General features: G+C 36.9%; 1 protein-coding gene and 1 non-coding gene across 6 annotated transcripts in view; one reads left to right on the forward strand and one right to left on the reverse strand.

The window, feature by feature from the left end:
- Positions 1-23,625, reverse strand: part of EDA (ectodysplasin A) — a 330,732-nt gene that overhangs the window by 146,093 nt on the left and 161,014 nt on the right. The window lies entirely within an intron of this gene.
- LOC119246880 (U6 spliceosomal RNA) lies at positions 6,880-6,982 on the forward strand. Its single transcript, XR_005125618.1, has one exon. It is a non-coding gene; the product is annotated as a U6 spliceosomal RNA (small nuclear RNA).

Raw genomic sequence — 23,625 nt, forward strand, 5'->3', positions numbered from 1 at the left:
ATTAAAAAATGGATCTGCCATATACCAAGTAACTCCACTCTTAGGTATCTGAAAAATTCAAAATACTAATTCGAAAGTAACATTGCAAAAACATATTTATGGAAGCACTATTTGCAACAGCCAATTTATGGAAAAAACCTAAATACTCAAAACAGATGAGAGGATTAAGAAGATGTGGTATATATACACAATGGGATACTACTCAGTGATCAAAAAAAGATAAACTCATGTCATTTGCAGAAACATGGATGGATCTGGGAGGGAGTAATGCTAAATTAGAAGAGTCAGAAGGAAAAAGATAAATATCACGGCATCACTTATATGTGGAATGGAAAGAAACCAAACTAAGGGTCAGATGAAGACAAACTTAAAAACTAACCCTTGAAAGCTGACTATAGCCTGACAGAGGGAGGAAGGGGTGGGGGAGGGTTACGGACAAAGAGGGAAGGAAGCACAAAGGACTATGGTTGGTGGAAATAGGTAATTTTGGTGATGGTTGCATAAGATAGCAACACCTGATGGGGGTATCTTAACATTACCTCAACAAAAATAAATAAATAAATAATAAAGATACCTAAATTAAAATAAAAAAATAACAACAGCTAATTTTATATTTTTGCCAAATCTATCCCTAATAATCAGGAGAAGAGAGAGGAGGGAGGTGGAGGTGGAGGGGTAGGGGGGGAAGGAAAAGATGGGGAGGAGGAAGAGGAAGGAAAAAAAGGAAGGTAGGAAGTGAGGGGGTGGCAGGGAGAGAGTGGAGATGAAAGGCATGGTATAGTAAGAAGGGTATGGACTTGGAGCCAAGAGATCTGATATCTAGTCCTGCCTCTGCCAATAACTACATGTGGCTTGCCTTAGACAAGTGGCTTAATCTCCCTGTGCTTCTGTCTCAATCTCCTGTAAAATGAGAGGATTGTACTACAGCTTCTAAAGTTCCTTCTAATTCTAATATTTTATAATGCATGAATATATATTTTATTTGTGTCCAGTTTTGAACTGTGCCCACTCAAAAGTCATATTAATCAATCCCGGGTTTCCTGGTCTGCACTAGTGAGGTCACCTGCATGAGAAGACCTTCCAGGCTTCCTCTAATGGAATGTGACTTTGCCTGAAATAATTATTTTATTTTGCTGAAGGTCTTGTCTCACTCTCTTTCTCTCTATAAAAGCTTTCATTTTGTGTAACTTTTGCAATGTCTTTCTACTTGCCTGATGGGATGCTGCCTGTTGTTTAAGAAAGCCAATGGCATCTTTAAATTTCTTTTAAGTCACATATTGAAGTTGTAACTTGAAGTAACTTAAAGGGGTAATTAGGTTAAAGTAAGAGCCCTTGTAAAATCTGACTGGTGTCCTTATAAAAAGAGGAGATTAGGACACATAGAAACACCAGAGATATTTGTTCACAGAGAAAAGACTTCTGAAGAGGCAGCAAAAGGTTGCCTTTTGCTAGCCAAGGAGAAACAGATGAAATTGTAGAAAAATATTATGTGCCCAAAATCTTTATTTCAGAGTTCCAGAAACTGTCAGAAAAGACATCTCTTTTGTTTAACCAACTCAGTGGCATTTTGTTACGGCCGTCATAGCAATATTAATGCACTGCATCATTTGAGTAAAAGCTCAAGTAACTTATTTCAAAGGGAATTAACTCTTACGTCTTAGCTAATTAATTGAACTCAGGGTGGTTTTGCTGGAAGCTCAAATTTCCTGGTTCCTCATTTCCAAATTGTGTTGGCTTCCTGAACTAGCCACAGTACAAATGATAATTGCTATTGTAGAACGTGGCAGTCTATGAAGTCAGTGACAAGGAACTTGAAACCTTAGAGAAAAATGAAATGGGATGATAATTTATCAAAACAAAATTTATATAAATATATTTTATTTTTACTTCTTACCTTATATATAATGAAAATGGCATTTTGTTTGGTTTCAGAATGGCGTTAACATGTCTGAAAGTTAGCCAGATGGCTTATTCCTCAATGGCTATAGACTGGGGCAGGGAGGTGATGATAAGGGGTGTGTGTGTGTGTGTGTGTGTGTGTGTGTGTGTGTGCGTGTGTGTAGGTCAGGGAAGGTTACAACGAAGGGGTGGGAGGCGGGTTATAGATGGCTCAGTACAAATCCATTCTCATCTCTGGAAACTAAACTTAAAATATATCCAACAAAATAGGGGACATCTCAGGTAGACAACTGGGTCAAAGTGGCTAATAAACCACATTCACAAGTCTGCAAAACAGAATCCTATAAAGATGGAGCTGATGGCGCTTTAGAAGTTATCAGACCCATCTTATTTATTTTACATTGGGCAAATTAAAGCAGAGAGAGGAAGAGACATGTCCAAAGTCAACTAGTAAGTTAGTGACAGAGTTGGGGTTCTGAAAATAAAAAAAAAAAAAAAAAAACCTTTCCTCTAGAAAGCTTTAAATTAACAGGAAACTGGAGTTTTAAAAAAATAATCATTGCTGTTTTCAGAAATGGGACTATGACTTTTAAAGGTCTCCATCAGAAAAATAACAACAAAAATTGCAAAGGAACAGAGCTAGAGGAAACATTATTTCTGCTTATTTGGAACATAAACTGATCAGAAGTGAAACAGCAGCATAGCAATGCAGAAGGAAAACTCATTTGGGGGTCAGAAGACGAGGGTTCTAGAATTACCTTTGTATTACAAATTAGTTGTATGATTTTTTTTTTTTTTTTTTAAATATTAAATTTTATTTTTATATCCCCCATACAATTGCAAATGCCCCATTTCTGACCCCAATCCTTCCCCTCCCGCCCCCACCCCCAAAAAGTGTCTCTGGTTCATAGTTTTTGTTGATTTTGATTTTCACTTTCTTATATTCATTTTCCTGGTCCCTTATTTAAGTTTTCTAGATTCCTGCTATGAGTGAGACCATCCGGTATTTTTCTTTTTCTTTTTGGCTTATTTCGCTGAGCATGATCCCTTCCAGTGCCATCCATGTTGCTGCAAATTGCATGTGTTTATCTTTTTTGAATGCTGAGTAATATTCCATGGTATATATGTACCACATCTTCTTGATCCAGTCATCTATTTTTGGGCATTTGGGTTGTTTCCAAAGCTTAGCTATTGTAAACAGTGCTGCTATAAACATAGGAGTGCAGGTGCTCTTTGGAATTGATGTTTCTGTGTCCTTTGGGTAAATACCTAGGAGTGGAATTGCTGGATCATATGGAAGCTCTATGTTTAGTAGGTCCAGAAATCTCCACACAGCTCTCCATAGTGGTTGGACCAGTTTGCACTCCCACCAACAGTGCACAAGAGTTCCTTTTTCTCCACATCCTCGCCAACATTTGTTGTTGCTAGTTTTTTTAATATGTGCCATTCTCACTGGTGTGAGATGGTATCTCATGGTAGTTTTGATTTGCATTTCCCTGATTACAAGTGATGTTGAACATTTTTTCATAGTTGTATGATTTTGGATGAATAACTTAACCTGTCTTATTTACACATAAAATCTCTTATATGAAAATGGGGGTATAGAAAGTTAAATTGTGGACCCCTCCAAATACATGTCCAACTCCTTACCCCTAGAACATGTGAATGTGGTCTTATTTGGGAAAAGTGTCTTTACAGTTGTAATTAAGGGTGTCAAGATTAGATTATCTTGGATTAGGCTATGCTCCATATCCAATGACAAATATCCTTGAAAGAAAAAGACAGGAAGATTTGACATACTCAGACATAGATGAGAAGGTGACGTGAACATAGAGACAGAGATTGGAGTGATGGATCTACAACCTAGTAAACAACAAGACAGTCTGTAGCAACCAGAAACTAGGGGAGAAACATGGAACAGATTCTCTCTTTGGGCTTCAGAATAACCAAAACTGACAATTTTTTTACTTCTGGTCTCTTGAAACATTGTGAGCATTAATTAGTGCTGTTTTAAGCCACTATATTTGCAACAATTTATTATGACAGCCTTTGGAAACTAATATAGGGGTTGGATATTAGATGTGAGGGCTCAGGCAGGTAACATAAATGAATGAAACGAGCTGCTACATAAAATGCAAGGGTAAGTATAAGGATTAATGGCAATGAAAAACAAGCATCATGGTGCCAGAGTAAAGAGTGATGACCTGAAGAACATTCCTCAGTTCTAACTCATCATTACCAGGCAGGTTTGCTTTTTAAGAAAAGTTTGAAGTTCACTCTTTTATGTAAAAAAAAGGAAGGAGCTTATTTTAGTATTTAAAACACTATGTGTCAAACAAGCTAAATTTGAGGTCTAAATATTAGATGATTTCTAATCACCTTTATGACTTTAGTCTTCTATGTCTCTAGTTGGCTCATTTTAGCATTGAAATATATTAGAGCTGGAAGATTTTTTTGATCCCCAGAATTGCTGGGATGATAGTAGCTGGTCACAGCATAAGTGTGGTTTGTGGTAATGATTGTACAATAATATAATAATATAATGTTCCTAATGCTATTAATACCATAGAATAGTATACTTTACAATTGTTAAAATGGTAAATTTTAGGTAATATATGTTTTACCACAAAAAGACAAGTAAACCAATTAAAAATTAGGCAAAAGATATAAATAGATGTTTCTCCAAAGAAGATAAACAAGTAGCCAATAAACACAAGCATAGAAGTCATACCCACTAGGATACTTATATCAAAAGAGATATTAATAAATCTTGGTGATGATGTGGAAAAATTAGAATCCTCAGACATTTCTAGTGGAAAAGCAAAATGTTGCAGCCAGTTTGGAAAATAATTTGACAGTTCTTCAAAAAGTTAAACATAGCGTAACCCTATAGCCCAGCCATTCTGCTCCCAGATATGTACCCATGAAAATTAAAAACAGGTATTCAAGCAAAATACTTCTGCTACCTTTGGGATAAGCTTATTCTTCTTTTTCTAGTTTGTGGATGTATAAAGTTAAATTATTTAAGATCTTTCTTCTTTCTTAATGTAGGAGTTTGTCATGATAAACTTCAATGTTTGTATTGTATTTTTCTACAGCCTATAAATTGTGTTTTCATTTTTGTCTGAGGAAATTATAATAAAGGTCATATATGAAAAACTCAAAGTTACCATCATACTTAATGGTAAAAACCTAAAGATTTTCCTTTCAGGTCTGGAAAAAGGCAAAGATACCTACTCTTAACACTTTTATTAAAGACTTAGAACTTTAAGTCCTAGCCAAAGCAATCAGGCAAGAAATATTTATAAAAGGTGTCCAAATTTGGAGAGAGAAGTAAAATTATATTTGCTTTCAGATAACATGATCATATATGTGCAAAACTCTAAAGATTGCACAAAATACCTTTTATAATAAATTCAGCAATGCTGTAATTCAAAATAAACATACAAAAATCAATTGCATTTCTGCAGGCTTATATTGAGCTATCTGAAAAGGAAGTTAAGAAAACCATCCCAATAATGCTCAGCTATAAAAAAGATAACTGTTGCAATTTGTGACAACATGGATGGAAAAAAGATAAATATCAGATGATGTCACATATAAGTGAAATATAGCAAAACAAAACAAAGGATCAAATAAGGGGCCTTAGAAAATCTGACTGTAGAACTGAGGCTACCGGAGGGGAAAAGGTAGGGGAGGGAGCACAATGTACTACAGCAGAGGACTGTTGATGTTTTTGTTGTGGGTGTGATGTGGTAGCAACACCTGCAGGAGGAGGTCTTATATCTCCAAACCATAACATGGTCGCAAACCAATGTTACCTCAATAATTAAAAAAAAACACCCATTTACAATAGCAAACAATAATAAAATTCTTAGGAATAAATTTAATCAAGGAGACTTATATGCTGGAAACTATAAAACACTGATGAAAAATAAATGGAAATGTATCTAATGTTCATAGATTGGAAAACTTAATATTGATAAAATGTGCATACTACAAACAACAGAATTTTAAAATAGGCAAAGGATTTGAACAAACGTTTACCCAAGGAAGACATACAAATGGCCAACAAGTATATGAAAAGATACTCGATATTAGTAATGATCAGAGAAATGCACATCGAAAGTATAAGATAACATTTCATACCTTTTAGAGTGGCTACTAAAAAATAAAATAGGGCCTCCTCTGGTGGCGCAGTGGTTGAGCACTGCGTTGTAAGGCTGCCCGCAGCCTCTGCAGTGCCCGTTCGATCCCTGTCCACCAGCGAGGGTCCCACAAAATAAAAAATAAAATAAAAAAAAACAGATAACAAATGTGGACAAGGATGTGAAGAAATTGGAACCCTATTATACACTGTAGGTGAACAAGTAAAATGTTACACTACTATAAAAGGCTGTATGATGGAATGTCCTTTAAAAGGGAGTTTCTGGGTTGCTGAGCATATGGAGATTGAAGGAGAGTGGTACTCCTGGAGAGGACATGGAAAAGATGTACTCTTTCATACATACTTTGCCCTATGCACCTCTTTAATCTGGCTATTCCTGAAATATATCATTTTATTACATACCAGTAGTCAAGTTAGGTTCACTACCTGTGAAGTACACCATTTTATGCCTGGATTAAGATGTAAAGGAAATCCCAATATGGACTGGCACATAGCCAGTTTCTAGCCACAGACACCATGCAAATGGCTGTGTGATCATTCTCCCTGAGGTCCAGGTACTGGCAGTCTCCTTTGGGCTCATTTTTTTTTCCACGAGCCAGGCCCCCTTCTTTTCCTTAAAGTCATACCTAAAACACAGAAGAGAATGCTAAACCAGCAGGAGTACAACTAATGGACTTAGAAGTCTGGGTGACGTCACCGAAACTATTATTATAGACTTAAAAAGCCTCAAATAGAATTCCATTCTGTGCCTAATGAGTATTCCCTCAGAACTTATTGCATTGGCTCACTGTGGTATAAAATGACTCTTGGGTGCTCGCTTCGGCAGCACATACTAAAATTGGAACGATACAGAGAAGATTAGCATGGCCCCTGCACAAGGATGACACGCAAATTCGTGAAGCGTTCCATATTTTTAGCCCTTGAAATTCTTGGGATACAAGGAACATACCTCAACATCATAAAGGCCATATATGACAAGCCAACAGCCAGTATCATTCTCAATGGTGAAAAGCTCAAAGCAATTCCATTAAGATCTGGAACAAGACAAGGAGGTCCACTCTCACCACTGCTTTTCAATATAATACTGGAAGTCCTAGCCAGAGCAATAAGACAAGAGAAAGACATCCAAGGAATCCAAATAGGAAAAGAAGAAGTCAAACTATCACTAATTGCAGATGATATGATAATATACATAGAGAACCCCAAAAACTCCACAGAAAAACTAATTTAACTCATCAATCAGTTCAGTAAAGTGGCAGGATACAAAATCAACACGCAAAAATCAGTAGCCTTCCTATACACAAACAATAAATCTGAAGAAGAAGAAGTCAAAAAAACCATCCCTTTTATTATTGAAACAAAAAAAATCAAATATTTGGGAATAAATCTAACAAAAGAGGTAAAGGACCTATACAAAGAAAACTATAAAACACTGTTAAAAGAAATAGAAGAAGACACAAAGAAATGGAAAGACATCCCCTGCTCATGGATTGGGAGAATAAACATTATTAAAATGGCCATCCTACCAAAAGCAATATACAGATTCAATGCTATTCCAATCAAAATTTCAATGTCATTCTTCAAAGAAATAGAACAATTATTGATGAAATTCATAAGGAATCACAAAAAACCCCGAATAGCCAAAGCTCTCCTGAAAAAGAAAAAAGATGGGAATGGAGGCATCACACTCCCAGACTTCAAACTATACTACAAAGCCATAATCATCAAAACTGCATGGTATTGGAACAAGAACAGAAATACAGACCAATGGAATCGAATACAAAATCCAGAAATAAACCCACAGATTTATGGTCAACTAATCTTTGACAAAGGAGCAAAGAATATGCATTGGAGCAAAGAAAGTTTGTTCAATAAATGGTGCTGGGAAAACTGGGTCGCTACATGCAAAAGAATGAAGCTTGACCACTACCTCACACCATACACAAAATCAACTCAAAATGGATTAAAGAACTAGACATAAGACCTGAAACCATAAAATACATAGAAGGAAATATAGGCGAAACACTACGTGATATTCACATCAAAGACATCTTTACAGACACATCACCCAAAGCAGTGATAGTGAAGGCAAAGATAAACAGCTGGGACTACATCAAATTAATGAGCTTCTGCACAGCAAAAGAGACAATAACAAAAACAAAGAGAAACCCCACCAACTGGGAGAACATTTTTGCACATAATACTAATGATAAAGGACTGATCACAAAAATCTGCAAAGAGCTGATGAGACTCAACAACAACAAAGAAAATAATCCTGTCAAAAAATGGGCAGAAGACCTAAAAAGAAACTTCTCTGAAGAGGAAATGCAAATGGCCAACAGGCATATGAAAAAATGTTCAACATCACTTGTAATCAGGGAAATGCAAATCAAAACTACCATGAGATACCATCTTACACCAGTGAGAATGGCACATATTAAAAAAACTAGCAACAACAAATGTTGGCGAGGGTGTGGAGAAAAAGGAACTCTCCTGCACTGTTGGTGGGAGTGCAAACTGGTCCAACCACTATGGAGAGCTGTGTGGAGGTTTTTGGACCTACTAAACATAAAGCTGCCATATGATCCAGCAATTCCACTCCTAGGTATTTACCCAAAGGACACAGAAACATCAATTCCAAAGAGCACCTGCACCCCTATGTTTATAGCAGCACTATTTACAATAGCTAAGCTTTGGAAACAGCCCAAATGCCCAAAAATAGATGACTGGATCAAGAAGATGTGGTACATATACACCATGGAATATTACTCAGCATTCAAAAAGATAAACACATGCAATTTGCAGCAACATGGATGGCGCTGGAAGGGATCATGCTCAGCGAAATAAGCCAGAAAGAAAAAGAAAAATACCAGATGGTCTCACTCATAGCAGGAATCTAGAAAACTTAAATAAGGGACCAGGAAAATGAATAACTATAAGAAAGTGAAAATCAAAATCAACAAAAAACTATGAACCAGAGACACTTTTGGGGGGGTGGGTGGCGGGAGGGGAGGGATTGGGGTCAGAATGAGGGGTTTTTAATTGTATGGGGAATATGAAAATAAAATTTATTATTTAAAAAAAAATAACAAAAAAAAAATGACCCTTGGCCCTCTCCTGGGCTCAGGCGAGCTTTTTCAGATTTTTGGGTAAGGGATTCCATTTCAGATCCATTTTATTTTTATGGAGTCAATTAGCCACGGACAGAGGTAATAACATCACTGTTATTTTTGTGTCATTTCTATGAGAGTTCGGGAAATGACCCAAGAAGCTGGAATGGGAAGTGGCCAGAGACTGGTTGTATCTGTTCCTACTTCTCAAATGTCAAAAACAAAATATTTATGGAACTTGCCTCGTAAAAAGAAAAAAAAATAAAAATGGAATTACCACCTGAACCTGCAATCTTACTTTTAGATATAAATCTACAATATTTGAAATTAGGGCATCAAAGAGATATCTGTACCCCCATGTTTACTGCAGCATTATTCACAAAAGTCAAGGTGTGGAAACAACATAAATCCATCTATTGATGGATGAATGGATAAAGAATGTGTGGTATATACAATTATTATTATTATTCAGCCTTTAAAAAGAAAGAAATCCTGACATATGGAGTACATGATGTTAAGTGAAATATGTCAGTTACAGAAGGACAAACATTGCACGATTCTGTTTATATAAGGTATCTAAATTAGTGAAAGAAGCATATTATTTTCCAGACGCTGGTAGGAGGTGAAAGTAAGGAGTTGTTTTGTAACAGGTATAAATTGTACAGGTAAAGGTAAAAAGTTCTAGAGATCTGTGCAATCTGAAACCTACATTAATAATAATACTGTGTTGTGCATGTAAATTTTGTTAAGAGTATAGGTATCATGTTAAGTGTCTTACCACAATTTAGAAAATAACAAATATATTTGCACCATTGAAAATCTACTTTATAAATCAAGCGATCTTATAATACTAAAATTTTATATAAATTAAAAAATCTCAGATAAAAAAACACAGTAAAAGAGAAGAATGTCTTTAACTGACTAACCAGTGAACTTGAAAACAAATCAATAGAAATTGCACAAACTGACACAAAAAAGAAAAAAACATGTGATAGAGCATCCAATAACTTAGGGTCACTGGAGTGATCTAATACATATGTCACTGGAGTCACAGAAGACTCATAAAAGACAGAGGAGGAAAGAGTATATATATATATATTTTAAAATAATGGCTCAGATTTTTAGAAAAATAAGAAAAGACAGTAAACCACACACATCCAAGATTTAAAAATGCCAACTGGGATCAATATCATTAAATAAATAAATAAGTACATCATACTCAAACTTTAAAATCTCACATAAAGATAAATTCTTTAAGTTAACCAGAAGAAGAAAGCAAAGAACATAATTACAACAGCATTTTCATTTGAAAGGATGTAAGTCAGAAGATAAAGTACTGAAAGAAAAAGAAGAAACTGTCATACAGTCATACAGAATTCTAGGCTTGCAAAACCGACCTTTCAAAATTAGGGTGAAATAATAACTTTTTGAGATTAAAAAAATCTGAGCGAAGTCACTACAAAAAGTTATATTACACTGTTAAAGGAATTTTGGGTGCAGACGGTATATGCTCAGACAGAAACTTGGGTTTACAGAGAAAAATAAAGATTTATGAAATTGTTAAAAGGTAGGTAAATATAAAAGACATTTTCCCCTATTTTAAAATACTTTATGTTAACTTTTAAAGGAGGGTAGAGGCCAGTATTGTTACAGGGCAACCCCACATGAAATGGGTTGCCTGACTGTGGGTCCTCACCTGTGGGCTTAAAAGGGACTTATAATGAGACTCAACTACAGGCACATGCAGAAAGGAAAAAAAAATAAAATAAAATACTATAAAATATAAATGGTTCAAGTGTTAACGCAAAAACTAAATGGGTTCTGGTTTCAGATGCCGTGGAATAACTAGACATCACTTTGTCTTTCCTGCTAAGTACCACTATAAAACCAACACAGAATGTATGGAGCAGATATTTGAAAATTGTGAAAAGGAATTTTGAGAGCATGACCAGAATTGAAGTACCAAACTAGAGGTGAGTTTCCTGGTTTTCTTCTGATATACGCCAGCCTGAACTCAAGGTAGTCCAGAACTCAAATGCGTGTCCAAGGTACATAAAGAGAAAGCATTAGTAGAAGCCTTCTACTGCTTTATTTTGAAAGCTAAGACATTTTATTTTACATATAAAAATAGCATAAAAAATGAGTGTCAACCACTTTCTTTCTTCCCCAAATCAGGGAAGAGTTAAAGATCACTTTGTGTTTTCCATGGTGCCCTGCGAAATGAACTCTGGTGCGATAATACCTCATTACCCATTTTCCATTTTCTCCAAAGAAGGTAACTTCCTCTAAAGAGGAGGTTTTCACAATGGTGCATATAAATCTCCTGGAGGAATCATTTTGTGATTCCTAGAGGAATCAACAACACTTGAAACTGACATTCATGCTGAAAAATACTATAAGTTTTATTTTCATAGCTCAGTTTTGCAACCAATGCCTGGATTATGAAACAGTACATATTTAAAACAAAAGGCTAGAAAATTGCATTTCATAGGAATCACACACATCTACACATCAAGTAAAAATTGATTTCTAGAGTTGATTGGTATATTATCTAGTTTTAAAAAATTGCAATCAGCAGCCCAACATCTTTTTTTAATTACTTACCTTTATTTACATGAGTTTATTTAATTACTTACCTTTATTTATATGAGTTTTATTCCTTGATAAACATAAACCACACTACAAATACAACCAAAGTTCTAGTACCATTCACCATAGTCAAATTGACCTCTTTTACCAGTTCCTCACATACCCCCTTCCTCTCTCCTCTGGAAACCAATATTTTCTTGTCAGTCTATGAGTTACTTTTACTATTTTTGTTAGCTCATTTGCTTTGTTTCTTTATATTTCACAAATGAATGAAACCATCCAGTAATTGTCTTTTCCTTCTACCTTATTTTGCTTAATATAATGACCTCAAGTTCCATCTATGTTGTTGCAAAAGATTCCAGGATCTTCTTAAAACAATAATGCACAAAGACAAAAGAAATAGGTAAAAATATTAATATAATTAACAAAAACATGTAAGATATTCAGTGGGAATTGCCAAAGAAGCATTATTTTCCATTGCGGGGGGGGGGTTAATATTATTGGTTTGACCTATCTTTTCTATTGTTAATCTTCTCTCTGCTTGATAAATGGGGCTCATTTTCAGAGCCTGCTTGCTGTGACATTCATTTGAGAAGCTTACTCGTTTCTCTTTTACTTCCAAGAATACTCAGGAACACAAGGTTCCCAGCAACCTGGGCTGCTAGTCTTTAAGGAAGTAAAATGCAACACACACACACACACACGCACACGCACACGCACACACGCACACATGCATGCACACATTGCATACACATAGAAAGACAAACACTGTAAATGTATTTCACACACACATACCCACAGAGTCATACACTCTGTAAATGTATTTCCTCCCAAAGAAATGGCCCATTTTTCCTGAAAAACTCCTTAGAGATTGATAAGCTTCCTATAAAATGCTTTTGGTGCAAGGGTTGGCTTAAGGTTTGGTCTGGAGATCTGGACAAGAAACACTAAAAATGTTTTTCTCACTTGCCCTGAAAAAGGGGGTTGCAGAGCCAGTCAAGATAGTTATCCACTTGCGCATGCTACTGGAATGCGTTTGTTGCAGCCCCATTTATTACCATGGATAATTTCTCTTTTCAAAGACATTGAAGGTGGTATGACACTAGATAAGTGATCATGAAGAGTAAGAAAAACAGTAAATTTTGTACACAGAACTGAGGTTTCCTAATAACAAGATTGGCAACTAAGCTAGAAATATATGGGGCACAAATACCCTTTTTTCTTCATAAGCTGATTAACAAATAAATATAGGAGTAGGTATCCTGGTTGTTTTTTGGGGAAAATACGTTAATTATTACTATATTGAATACAATGGAGTAATCTGTTCTTTTGTACTCAGTGACTTGCAAAAGGAGGTAGGAAAAACATTTTTTTAAATAGTTATTTATTTATATATTTTTTAAAATAAATTTTATTTTTATATTCCCCATACAATTGCAATTCCCTTATTTTGACCCCAATCACTCACCTCCACCCACCCGGCCCCCCATAGAGTGTCTCTGGTTCATTGTTTTTTGTTGATTTTGATTTTCACTTTTTTATAGTTGTTCATTTTCCTGGTCCCTTATTTAAGTTTTCTAGATTCCTGCTATGAGTGAGACCATCCGGTATTTTTCTTTTTCTTTCTGGCTTATTTCGCTGAGCATGATCCCTTCCAGCGCCATCCATGTTGCTGCAAATTGCATGTGTTTATCTTTTTTGAATGCTGAGTAATATTCCATGGTATATATGTACCACATCTTCTTGATCCAGTCATCTATTTTTGGGCATTTGGGCTGTTTCCAAAGCTTAGCTATTGTAAATAGTGCTGCTATAAACATAGGGGTGCAGGTGCTCTTTGGAATTCATGTTTCTGTGTCCTTTGGGTAAATACCTAGGAGTGGAATTGCTGGATCATATGGCAGCTTTATGTTTAGTAGGTCCAGAAATCTCCATACAGCTCTCCATAGTGGTTGGACCAGTTTGCACTCCCACCAACAGTGCAGGAGAGTTCCTTTTTCTCCACACCCTCGCCAACATTTGTTGTTGCTAGTTTTGTTAATACGTGCCATTCTCACTGGTGTAAGATGGTATCTCATGGTAGTTTTGATTTGCATTTCCCTGATTACAAGTGATGTTGAACATTTTTTCATATGCCTGTTGGCCATTTGCATTTCCTCTTCAGAGAAGTTTCTTTTTAGGTCTTCTGCCCATTTTTTGACAGGATTATTTTCTTTGTTGTTGTTGAGTCTCATCAGCTCTTTGCAGATTTTTGTGATCAGTCCTTTATCATTAGTGTTGTGTGCAAAAATGTTCTCCCAGTTGGTGGGGTTTCACTTTGTTTTGGTTATTGTCTCCTTTGCTGTGCAGAAGCTCTTTAATTTGATGTAGTCCCAGCTGGTTATCTTTGCCTTCAAAATCAAACTATACTACAAAGCCATAATCATCAAAACTGCATGGTATTGGAACAAGAACAGACACACAGACCAATGGAATTGAATAGAAAATCCAGAAATAAACCCACAGATTTATGGTCAACTAATCTTTGACAAAGGAGCAAAGACTATGCATTGGAGCAAAGAAAGTTTGTTCAATAAATGGTGCTGGGAATACTGGGTCGCTACATGCAAAAGAATGAAGCTTCACCTCTACCTCACACCATACACAAAAATCAACTCAAAATGGATTAAAGAACTAGACATAAGACCTGAAACCATAAAATACATAGAAGGAAATACAGGCAAAACACTACGTGATATGCACATCAAAGACATCTTTACAGGAAAAACATTTTTAAGACTTTTTCATTGATCAAAGTCTTCCAAAGTTATTCACTTTTAGCTAAAATACTATTAAAAACTCTAAACCCTCAGAAGGACCATGGTTCTGCTTTTGTCTTATTTTCAAATTCAGAAATTCTTATTCCCTCCAGCCTCCAAACAAACAAACAAAAAAGCAAAAACAAGGAAATTAAACCAAAAGAATTGCAATTTGATTTCTACTGACTGGAAAGTCACTGGCTGTCAACCTGTTGATGGGACTTTCCCTGTAGGGTCTGCAAATAAAGTACCTGAGACAAGAACCTGTTGCCCCCATGACCAATTCAGATGGGGCTTCCAATTATCTTGTCTATTTAAAGGTTTCTGGATTTCATCTGCTTGACTAGAAGCAATGATATGGATGGTGGCAGTGACCTGGTGAAGCAATGCTGGCTATATGACTCTGCAAACTCCTGATTAGAGAAATTCAGGCCCTAACCTGTTTCTGACAGAAGAGACAACATTGTCAAGGTATCTCACTTGGGATGGGCAACTGGTTAAATACAAAAATGGAATAGGTGGCTGGAACATAGAGGATATATGGGATTGGGAGAGGTATATCCAAATTAATCAAATTAATACAAAGTTCCTTTGAGTAGTTTCTATCTAGGCTGCCATGGAAAAACTTGTTTTTTTGTTTTTTTTGTTTTTTTGTTTTTTTGTGAAACGCTGGCCATGCTGCACAATGGGAAGCGAAACAGATGATATTTTTTACATAAAACATTTGATAAGGCTATAATCTTTAATAACTACGTTGACATGACCTTACCATCACTGCATATTTCTCATGACCTTACCATCACTGCATATTTCTATCATTAAAAATGCCTACTATGGCCTCCCTGGTGCCACAAGGGGTTAAGACACAACCTATGAAGCAATCCACAGCCACTGTAGCACGATTCAGATCCCTGGCCAGGGAGCTAACCCACATGGCACAGCAGAGCTCTCCTGTCTCGCTTACTGCTCCCCTCAACAGTGTATCTCAGTCAATCTGCCTGTTCTGTTCCCCAATCTGTCTCTGGTGAATCCTCTCACCCCCCACAACTCTGGCCTGTACTCCAGAACTTGTATGCATAAATAAATAAATCTTTAAAAAATAAAAATAAATAAAAATGCCTACTAACACTGAGAATAAATATTGAATATATACTATCATGTACATTTCCACTGAATTGAATTGGAAGTTACTTAAAGGCAATGCCAACTCTTCTGGCAAATGGAAAGGGGCTGCTTCTATGCACTTGGCATTTGCTGAGAATAAACAGACAGTCAACACTCCCACTGGAAACCTCAGGATGGCTATTATTTCCTGTAGCCCTTGTACTCCAAAGTAAAAAAGGAACTTTAACTGGAGGGCAACCTAGTCACCCAATTCATAGCTTACTTGATCTCTTTACTTGTAGGCATAACCAAAGTAGCAGGAGAATGTAAATTAAGGCAGTGGAGATGTATACTGTCTGCTGGGATGCTCTGCACAACTTTGTGGAACAGTCTGGAGAAAGATCTCTGGGAAGTGCCAGGTGTATAGAGCAAGTAATCAAATCTTACATATTTAGACTGCACAGATACAAGTCATGCTCTGGCCATGAGGCCTTTATGCCTTATTGGATTCCTGGGCTTTTTACCCCAATCTGCTCAGGATGTAATACCTGAGGGACTATAGGACTTGGGAGAATTCCTAATGGCACAATATTAATTTATGAACAGATGCTGAGTTAGCTTTAAGGAGAAAAAAAACACACATTCCCAAATGAAGATTCTCGGGCATCATGGCTGTGCAACGGAGAAAGTTGAAAAACTACACAGCAATATTTGAGTAGGTAGGGGTAGAGGGAGTGTCCACTCCAAGTATCTGGCTGAGGCTTATAGCTAAGCAACTGTATCAACACAGCTGAGAGGGAACCTTGTTGTCTTGGTGGGTATGGAACTGATGGCCAAATCACTTCCAGAGTACTTAGTTGTGTGCATTTTAAATAATTTGGAGGAAGATCACAACAGAATCTCCCTTGGTTTTGGGTATACCTTGGGGTGCCATTTGCCCTGGAAATATCTCCATTACACTGTGTGTTAAATGGACTTGGAACTCTTAATCTCTGTTATAAAAACCAAATATCCAATAAGCTTAGTTGGTGGAAGAGAGTGAGAACAGTGCATGAGGAAGGACACCCAAACAGCTCAGCTTCAACTACCTAAGAGCTAGCCTTTAAGAAAATTTAGGGCCTCCCCGGTGGCACAGCAGTTGAGCGCTGGGTTGCGAAGCTGCCAGCAGCCTCTGCAGCGCCGGTTCGACCCCCGGCTGCTCCCCGGCCATAGGAGGAGGGCCCCACATGGCGCGCAGACCTCTCCTGCTGCCCGCTGCTCCCCTCAGCAGTGCACCTCGTCACTCTGCCTGTTCTGTTCCCCGCTCTGGCTCTGGTGAATCCTCTCACCCTTCTGCGCTTCTGACTGTACCCAGTGCTTGTATACATAAATAAACAAATCTTTAAAAAAAAAAGAAAATTTAATACCAAAAACAGGGTCTCCCTAGTGGCGCAAGGGGTTAAGATGCAACCTATGAAGCTACCCGCAGCCACTGCAGCACGAGTTCAATTCCCGGCCAGGGAGATACCCACATGGCTCAGCAGACCTCTCCTGTCTAGTACGCTGCTCCCCTCAGCAGTGTATTTCAGTCAATCCACCTGTTCTGTTCCCCACTCTGTCTTTGGTGAATCCTCTCACCCCCACCCCCACACCTCTGGCCTGTACCCCTAGTTATTTTATGCATAAATAAATCTTTAAAAAAGACCAAAACAGCACAAATTCAGATGCAAGGAGGTTTGCCATATAGCAAAGATGGCTTCAGAAAAAGGTGGCACATCGTGTGGCATGAGATGCCAGGGTGCTGCTGACTTTGCCATAACATAGGCCAGCACTCTTTTAAGAGGTAAGGCTTTTTCTGTATAGGTTTGAAGAAGTTAAAGTATTTATACAGGAAGTTTGCCCAAATGGCAAAAGAGAAAAATACATAAATTTAATGATATGGCCTTAACCATCAAGTAAGGGCAAGGAAGCAAACCCCATTATTCAAAGTCCTTGTGGGAAAGGTCTCCCTAACATCCCAGATTTTGAATAGAAGAAAATTTCTTTAAATAAAATAAAAATTAAAAATCTTTGCATAAGCTAAGCACATTTGAAGCCAGTGAAGTGATAATTCCTAGCAAAGATCTGGTGGAATAGATAAAGCCCAATAGTTCTGATCCATGCTAATGTTGCTATTTCTGATCCATGTAAGGTACATAAAGGAATTCTGTCAGGAAATGTTAACTACCCACAGTATCCCCACACCCTCCAGGCCAAAAGACAGGCATACACTTTAAGTCAGAGGCAAAGATTTCTGTGCTCCAAAAACCACTAGACTAAGTCACTAGCCATTGTTAGCATTCTATAGATTCACTGAAATATGGAAATGGTCAGTCCTTTTCTCTTCGAGAAGATACAAGATTTCTTTCTCTAATGTAAATTATCCTTTCCTGTCTGTCAGAGCTGAAATGAGAAGTCATTGCTTGAACAAGCCATTACATTCAAATGAAAATCAAGCACGAGTAAGAGTAACTCCACACGACTTCCAAGCAGTGAGTGAGAAACCAAGACGCCTAATGGTGGTACTTCCTGTGAATACACCATAATGGGAGGCAGAAGGTGTACTGGGGAGAACAACCCAATTCACAAATTAGACATTATTATTGATTTGTAAAGTCAATGTTTAGATAAACCTATGTCTCAACATTCTCTGTTCACTATCCCAGCTTATAGCTTGAATTTTCCTTCAGGGATCCATTTTCCTCTTTTGTGAATTACATCTTTTCAAAATTTATTTTTTTTTAGTGAGGATTTGTAGGTCATAATCTCTTTTACTTCTTTGCATGAAAACATCTTTATTACAATAAATGGTTACCATGGATATAAATCTTCATTTGACAGTTGTCTTATAGATCAGGGATCATTAAACTATTATCTGGCCCTTTACAGGAAACATTTGCTGACCCTTGTCATAGACTATTGATGATACTATTCCAATGTCTTTTGGCTTCTACTGTTGGTGTAAGTCAGCTGTCATTTTATTAAGTTTAACTGTCATTCTTGTACCTATATCAGCTGTTATCTTACTGAGTTTAATTTTCATTTGTCTATGTATAATCTGTCTTTTGAATCTGGCTGATTTTAAGAGTTTTTCAGGGATTCACACTTTTACTATAGTAAGTCTGGATTGTTTTTTAAAATTTAACTTGCCTATATCAAAATTCCTAAATTGGAAATTGGAAATTCTCTTTAAATATTGCCTCTCCTCCATTCTTCCTTTTGGAACTCCAGCTAAATATATAATATCCCTTCTCATTCTGTTTCTTAACCTATTAAACAGTCTAGCTCTTTATTTATTGCTAAATTTTGCATAATTTATTTCAGTTTCCTAACTCTTTCTTCATCTATGCCTATTTAATTTTAAGACTTTCTAATTTCAAGCATTATACATTTTTCATTTCTGGACAGTCTATTTACTTCTTTTTCAACTGTGTCTAGTCACATTTGATAGCCTATATCTTCATCAGACCTTAAAATCTTCTTTCATTAAGTCAACTTACTTTGTACTCTATATATGATAATTTCTTCTGTCTTTGCAGGTCTGCTCTTGTACTTTGCTATTTCTGTGTAGTCACTTATTTTCTCATATATTTTGTGATTTTTTTTTTTAAATTTTGAATTCATATATCTGGGAAATTTAACTGTGGTAATTCTTTGAAGTTTGTGTTTACTTACGTTCCTCCAAAACAGATTTGCATTTCACGTGCTGGGTGTTCAGAAAGCACTAGGAATGTGGGGCATCTTTGAAGTTCTGGCGTGGTTTTTCTCTATCCACACAATCAATATGAAATCTAAGGTCAAATCTTTTTGAGTGTGAGCTTGTCATTAGAAAAATCTCAGTAGTGAATTCTTTCCCAACTCTGATCAGAGCCCGAGATAGGCAAATATCTCTAATTGTCTACTTGCAAGATATTTTTTTCTCTTCGATAAGTTGGTACCCTTTGGACATCTTGGCTTCATTTAGGGATCTCCAACCTCATCTTCAAGTCTTTCAGTTCACAAGATTTATCTTTTGATCCCAAATTTGAATGGCCCACTAAACCTGGGCTCAAGGCCACCAGGAATCAGATGATAACCATGGGGCAATGCCAACACAGAAGCTTGCTATTTTTTTAAGATTTATTTATTTATACAAGAACGGGGTACAGGCCAGATGCGTGGGAGGATGAGAGGATTCACCAGAGACAGAGCGGGGAACAGAACAGGCAGATGAAATATACTGCTGAGGGGAACAGTGGGCGAGACAGGAGAGAGGTCTGCTGCACGATGTGGGACCCTCGTGGGCCGGCCGGGATCGAACCGGCGCTGCAGAGGCTGCGGCCAGCTTCACAGCGCTGCGCTCAAACGCCTGCGCCACCAGGGGAGGCCCCAGAAGGTTACTATTTTGTATTTGTGGTGTCGTATTATTTGTGACTCTCAAAGATGTTCCTTACTTCTAGGCCAGTTCAGCCATTTCTTTTAATAGTTGCATTTTTTTAAAAGATTTATTTATTTATTTATACAAGCACTGGGTACAGTCAGAAGCGTGGGAGGGTGAGAGAACTCACCAGAGCCAGAGCAGGGAGCAGAACAGGCAGAAGGATCGAAATACACTGCTGCGAGGAGCAGCGGGCGTGGCAGGAGAGGTCTGCGCGCCATGTGGGGCCCTCGCGGGTCGGGGATCCATCGAACAGGCACTGCAGAGGCTGTGGGCAGCTTTTCAGCCCAACGCTCAACCACTGCACCACCAGGAGGCCCAGTAGTTGCATTTTTAATATTTTATCTGTATTGGGAGAGTTTCTGTGGATTGTCATCTGCTATAATACAAGACTTCATGCTCTTCATGAAGGCAGACATACAAAGATCTCCCTTGATCTTAAGTTCTGCATGAGAAAATAACCACTAAGAAACTAGCTCATTCATCACTCCTTGTCTCGGTTTTAAGATGTATAAAAGGGAAAAATAAAAGTTTCCAGAATTAGCCAAACAAGTGGAGAAGTAAGAGAAACATTTTCATTTGATAAAATAACAAGATTTAAATCAGCATCCTCTGAGGATTTTCTTTTCCAGGTGGGATGAGATGTGTACAAGGCATAGCGGTTTCAAATGTAATCAATAAATCAGAGCTGAAAAACAGGAGATCCAAACACAGATTGAACATATTCAATCATTCCTGGTAAAAGTTAAATGTAGATGATGAAATCAACTTATATTTTATTGCTCTTTCAATATAACCTGGCTAATTTATTAAGTTTGAACATAACAATAAAATATGGAAAATTGTATATGCGTAAGCACAAAAAAGAATAAAACAACCTTAAGACATAATAAATGAACATGGGATAGCTTTAATTTGTCTCTTGGATGATTATTTTTGATAACTTTTCATATGTCAATAATTTTATAGCATATTTTACTCTAGAGTGACATTATGAAATTCTAAAAGACTCAAACTATATTGTATTACTCTTTTCTGCTCAGATTCTAACATAATACTATGGCCATAGTAGGTACCCATTAATCTTTTGAATGAATGAATGAATGAATTCTTGGTATTTCCCTATAGTAAGTAGTTTATAATTTTTAGAAAACTTTAAGAATTCTTTTTTTTTTTTAAATATTAAATTTTATTTTTATATTCCCCCATACAATTGCAAACGCCCCATTCTGACCCCAATCCTTCCCCTCCCGCCCCCCCACCCCCCAAAAAGTGTCTCTGGTTCATAGTTTTTTTGTTGATTTTGATTTTCACTTTCTTATATTCATTTTCCTGGTCCCTTATTTAAGTTTTCTAGATTCCTGCTATGAGTGAGACCATCCGGTATTTTTTTTCTTTTTTGGCTTATTTCGCTGAGCATGATCCCTTCCAGTGCCATCCATGTTGCTGCAAATTGCATGTGTTTATCTTTTTTGAATGCTGAGTAATATTCCATGGTATATATGTACCACATCTTCTTGATCCAGTCATCTATTTTTGGGCATTTGGGTTGTTTCCAAAGCTTAGCTATTGTAAACAGTGCTGCTATAAACATAGGAGTGCAGGTGCTCTTTGGAATTGATGTTTCTGTGTCCTTTGGGTAAATACCTAGGAGTGGAATTGCTGGATCATATGGAAGCTCTATGTTTAGTAGGTCCAGAAATCTCCACACAGCTCTCCATAGTGGTTGGACCAGTTTGCACTCCCACCAACAGTGCACAAGAGTTCCTTTTCTCCACATCCTCGCCAACATTTGTTGTTGCTAGTTTTTTTAATATGTGCCATTCTCACTGGTGTGAGATGGTATCTCATGGTAGTTTTGATTTGCATTTCCCTGATTACAAGTGATGTTGAACATTTTTTCATATGTCTGTTGGCCATTTGCATTTCCTCTTCAGAGAAGTTTCTTTTTAGCTCTTCTGCCCATTTTTTGACTGGATTATTTTCTTTGTTGTTGCTGAGTCTCATCAGCTCTTTGCAGATTTTTGTGATCAGTCCTTTATCATTAGTGTTGTGTGCAAAAATGTTCTCCCAGTGGTGGGGTTTCTCTTTGTTTTTGTTATTGTCTCTTTTGCTGTGCAGAAGCTCTTTAATTTGATGTAGTCCCAGCTGTTTATCTTTCTCTTCACTATCACTGCTTTGGGTGATGTGTCTGTAAAGATGTCTTTGATGTGCAAATCCCGTAGTGTTTCGCCTATATTTCCTTCTATGTATTTTATGGTTTCAGGTCTTATGTCTAGTTCTTTAATCCATTTTGAGTTGATTTTTGTGTATGGTGTGAGGTAGTGGTCAAGCTTCATTCTTTTGCATGTAGCGACCCAGTTTTCCCAGCACCATTTATTGAACAAACTTTCTTTGCTCCAATGCATAGTCTTTGCTCCTTTGTCAAAGATTAGTTGACCATAAATCTGTGGGTTTATTTCTGGATTTTCTATTCGATTCCATTGGTCTGTATGTCTGTTCTTGTTCCAATACCATGCAGTTTTGATGATTATGGCTTTGTAGTATAGTTTGAAGTCTGGGAGTGTGATGCCTCCATTTCCTTCTTTTTTTTTTCAGAGAGGCTTTGGCTATTCGGGGTTTTTGGTGATTCCATATGAATTTCATCAATAATTGTTCTATTTCTTTGAAGAATGCCATGAGATTTTGATTGAATAGCATTGAATCTGTATATTGCTTTTGTAGATGGCCATTTTAATAATGTTTATTCTTCCAATCCATGAGCAGGGGAGTCTTTCCATTTCTTTGTGTCTTCTTCTATTTCTTTTAACAGTGTTTTATAGTTTTCTTTGTATAGGTCCTTTACCTCTTTTGTTAGATTTATTCCAAAATATTTGATTTTTTTGTTCGGATAATAAAAGGGTGGTTTTTTTGATTTCTCTCTTCTTCAGATTTATTGTTTGTGGATAGGAAGGCCACTGACTTTTGCGTGTTTGATTTTGTATCCTGCCACTTTACTGAATTGATTGATGAGTTTGAATTAGTTTTTCTGTGGGATTTGGGGCTCGTATGTATATTATCATATCATCTGCAAATAGTGATAGTTTGACTTCTTCTTTCCTATTTGGATTCCTTGGATTCTTTTCTCTTGTCTTATGCTCTGGCTAGGACTTCTAGTATTATATTGAAAAGCAGTGGTGAGAGTGGACATCCTTGTCTTGTTCCAGATCTTAATGAAATTGCTTTCAGCTTTTCACCATTGAGAATAGACTGGCTGTTGGCTTGTCATAGATGGCCATTTTATGAGTGAGGTATGTTCCTTGTATCCCAAGAATTTCAAGGGCTTTTATCATGAATGGGTGTTGCACTTTGTCGAAAGCTTTCTCAGCATCTATTGATATTATCATATGGGTTTATATTTCTTTTTGTTGATGTGTTTGGATAACGTGATTGATTTTCGGATGTTAAACCATCCTTGTGCCCCTGGAATGAATCCAACTTGGTCGTGGTGAATTATCTTATGGATACATTGTTGGATTCTGA

The sequence above is a fragment of the Talpa occidentalis genome, unplaced genomic scaffold (assembly GCF_014898055.3).
Source record: "Talpa occidentalis isolate TD23 unplaced genomic scaffold, MPIMG_talOcc4v2.1 talOcc4.15, whole genome shotgun sequence".
NCBI classification, from domain to species: Eukaryota; Metazoa; Chordata; class Mammalia; order Eulipotyphla; family Talpidae; genus Talpa; species Talpa occidentalis.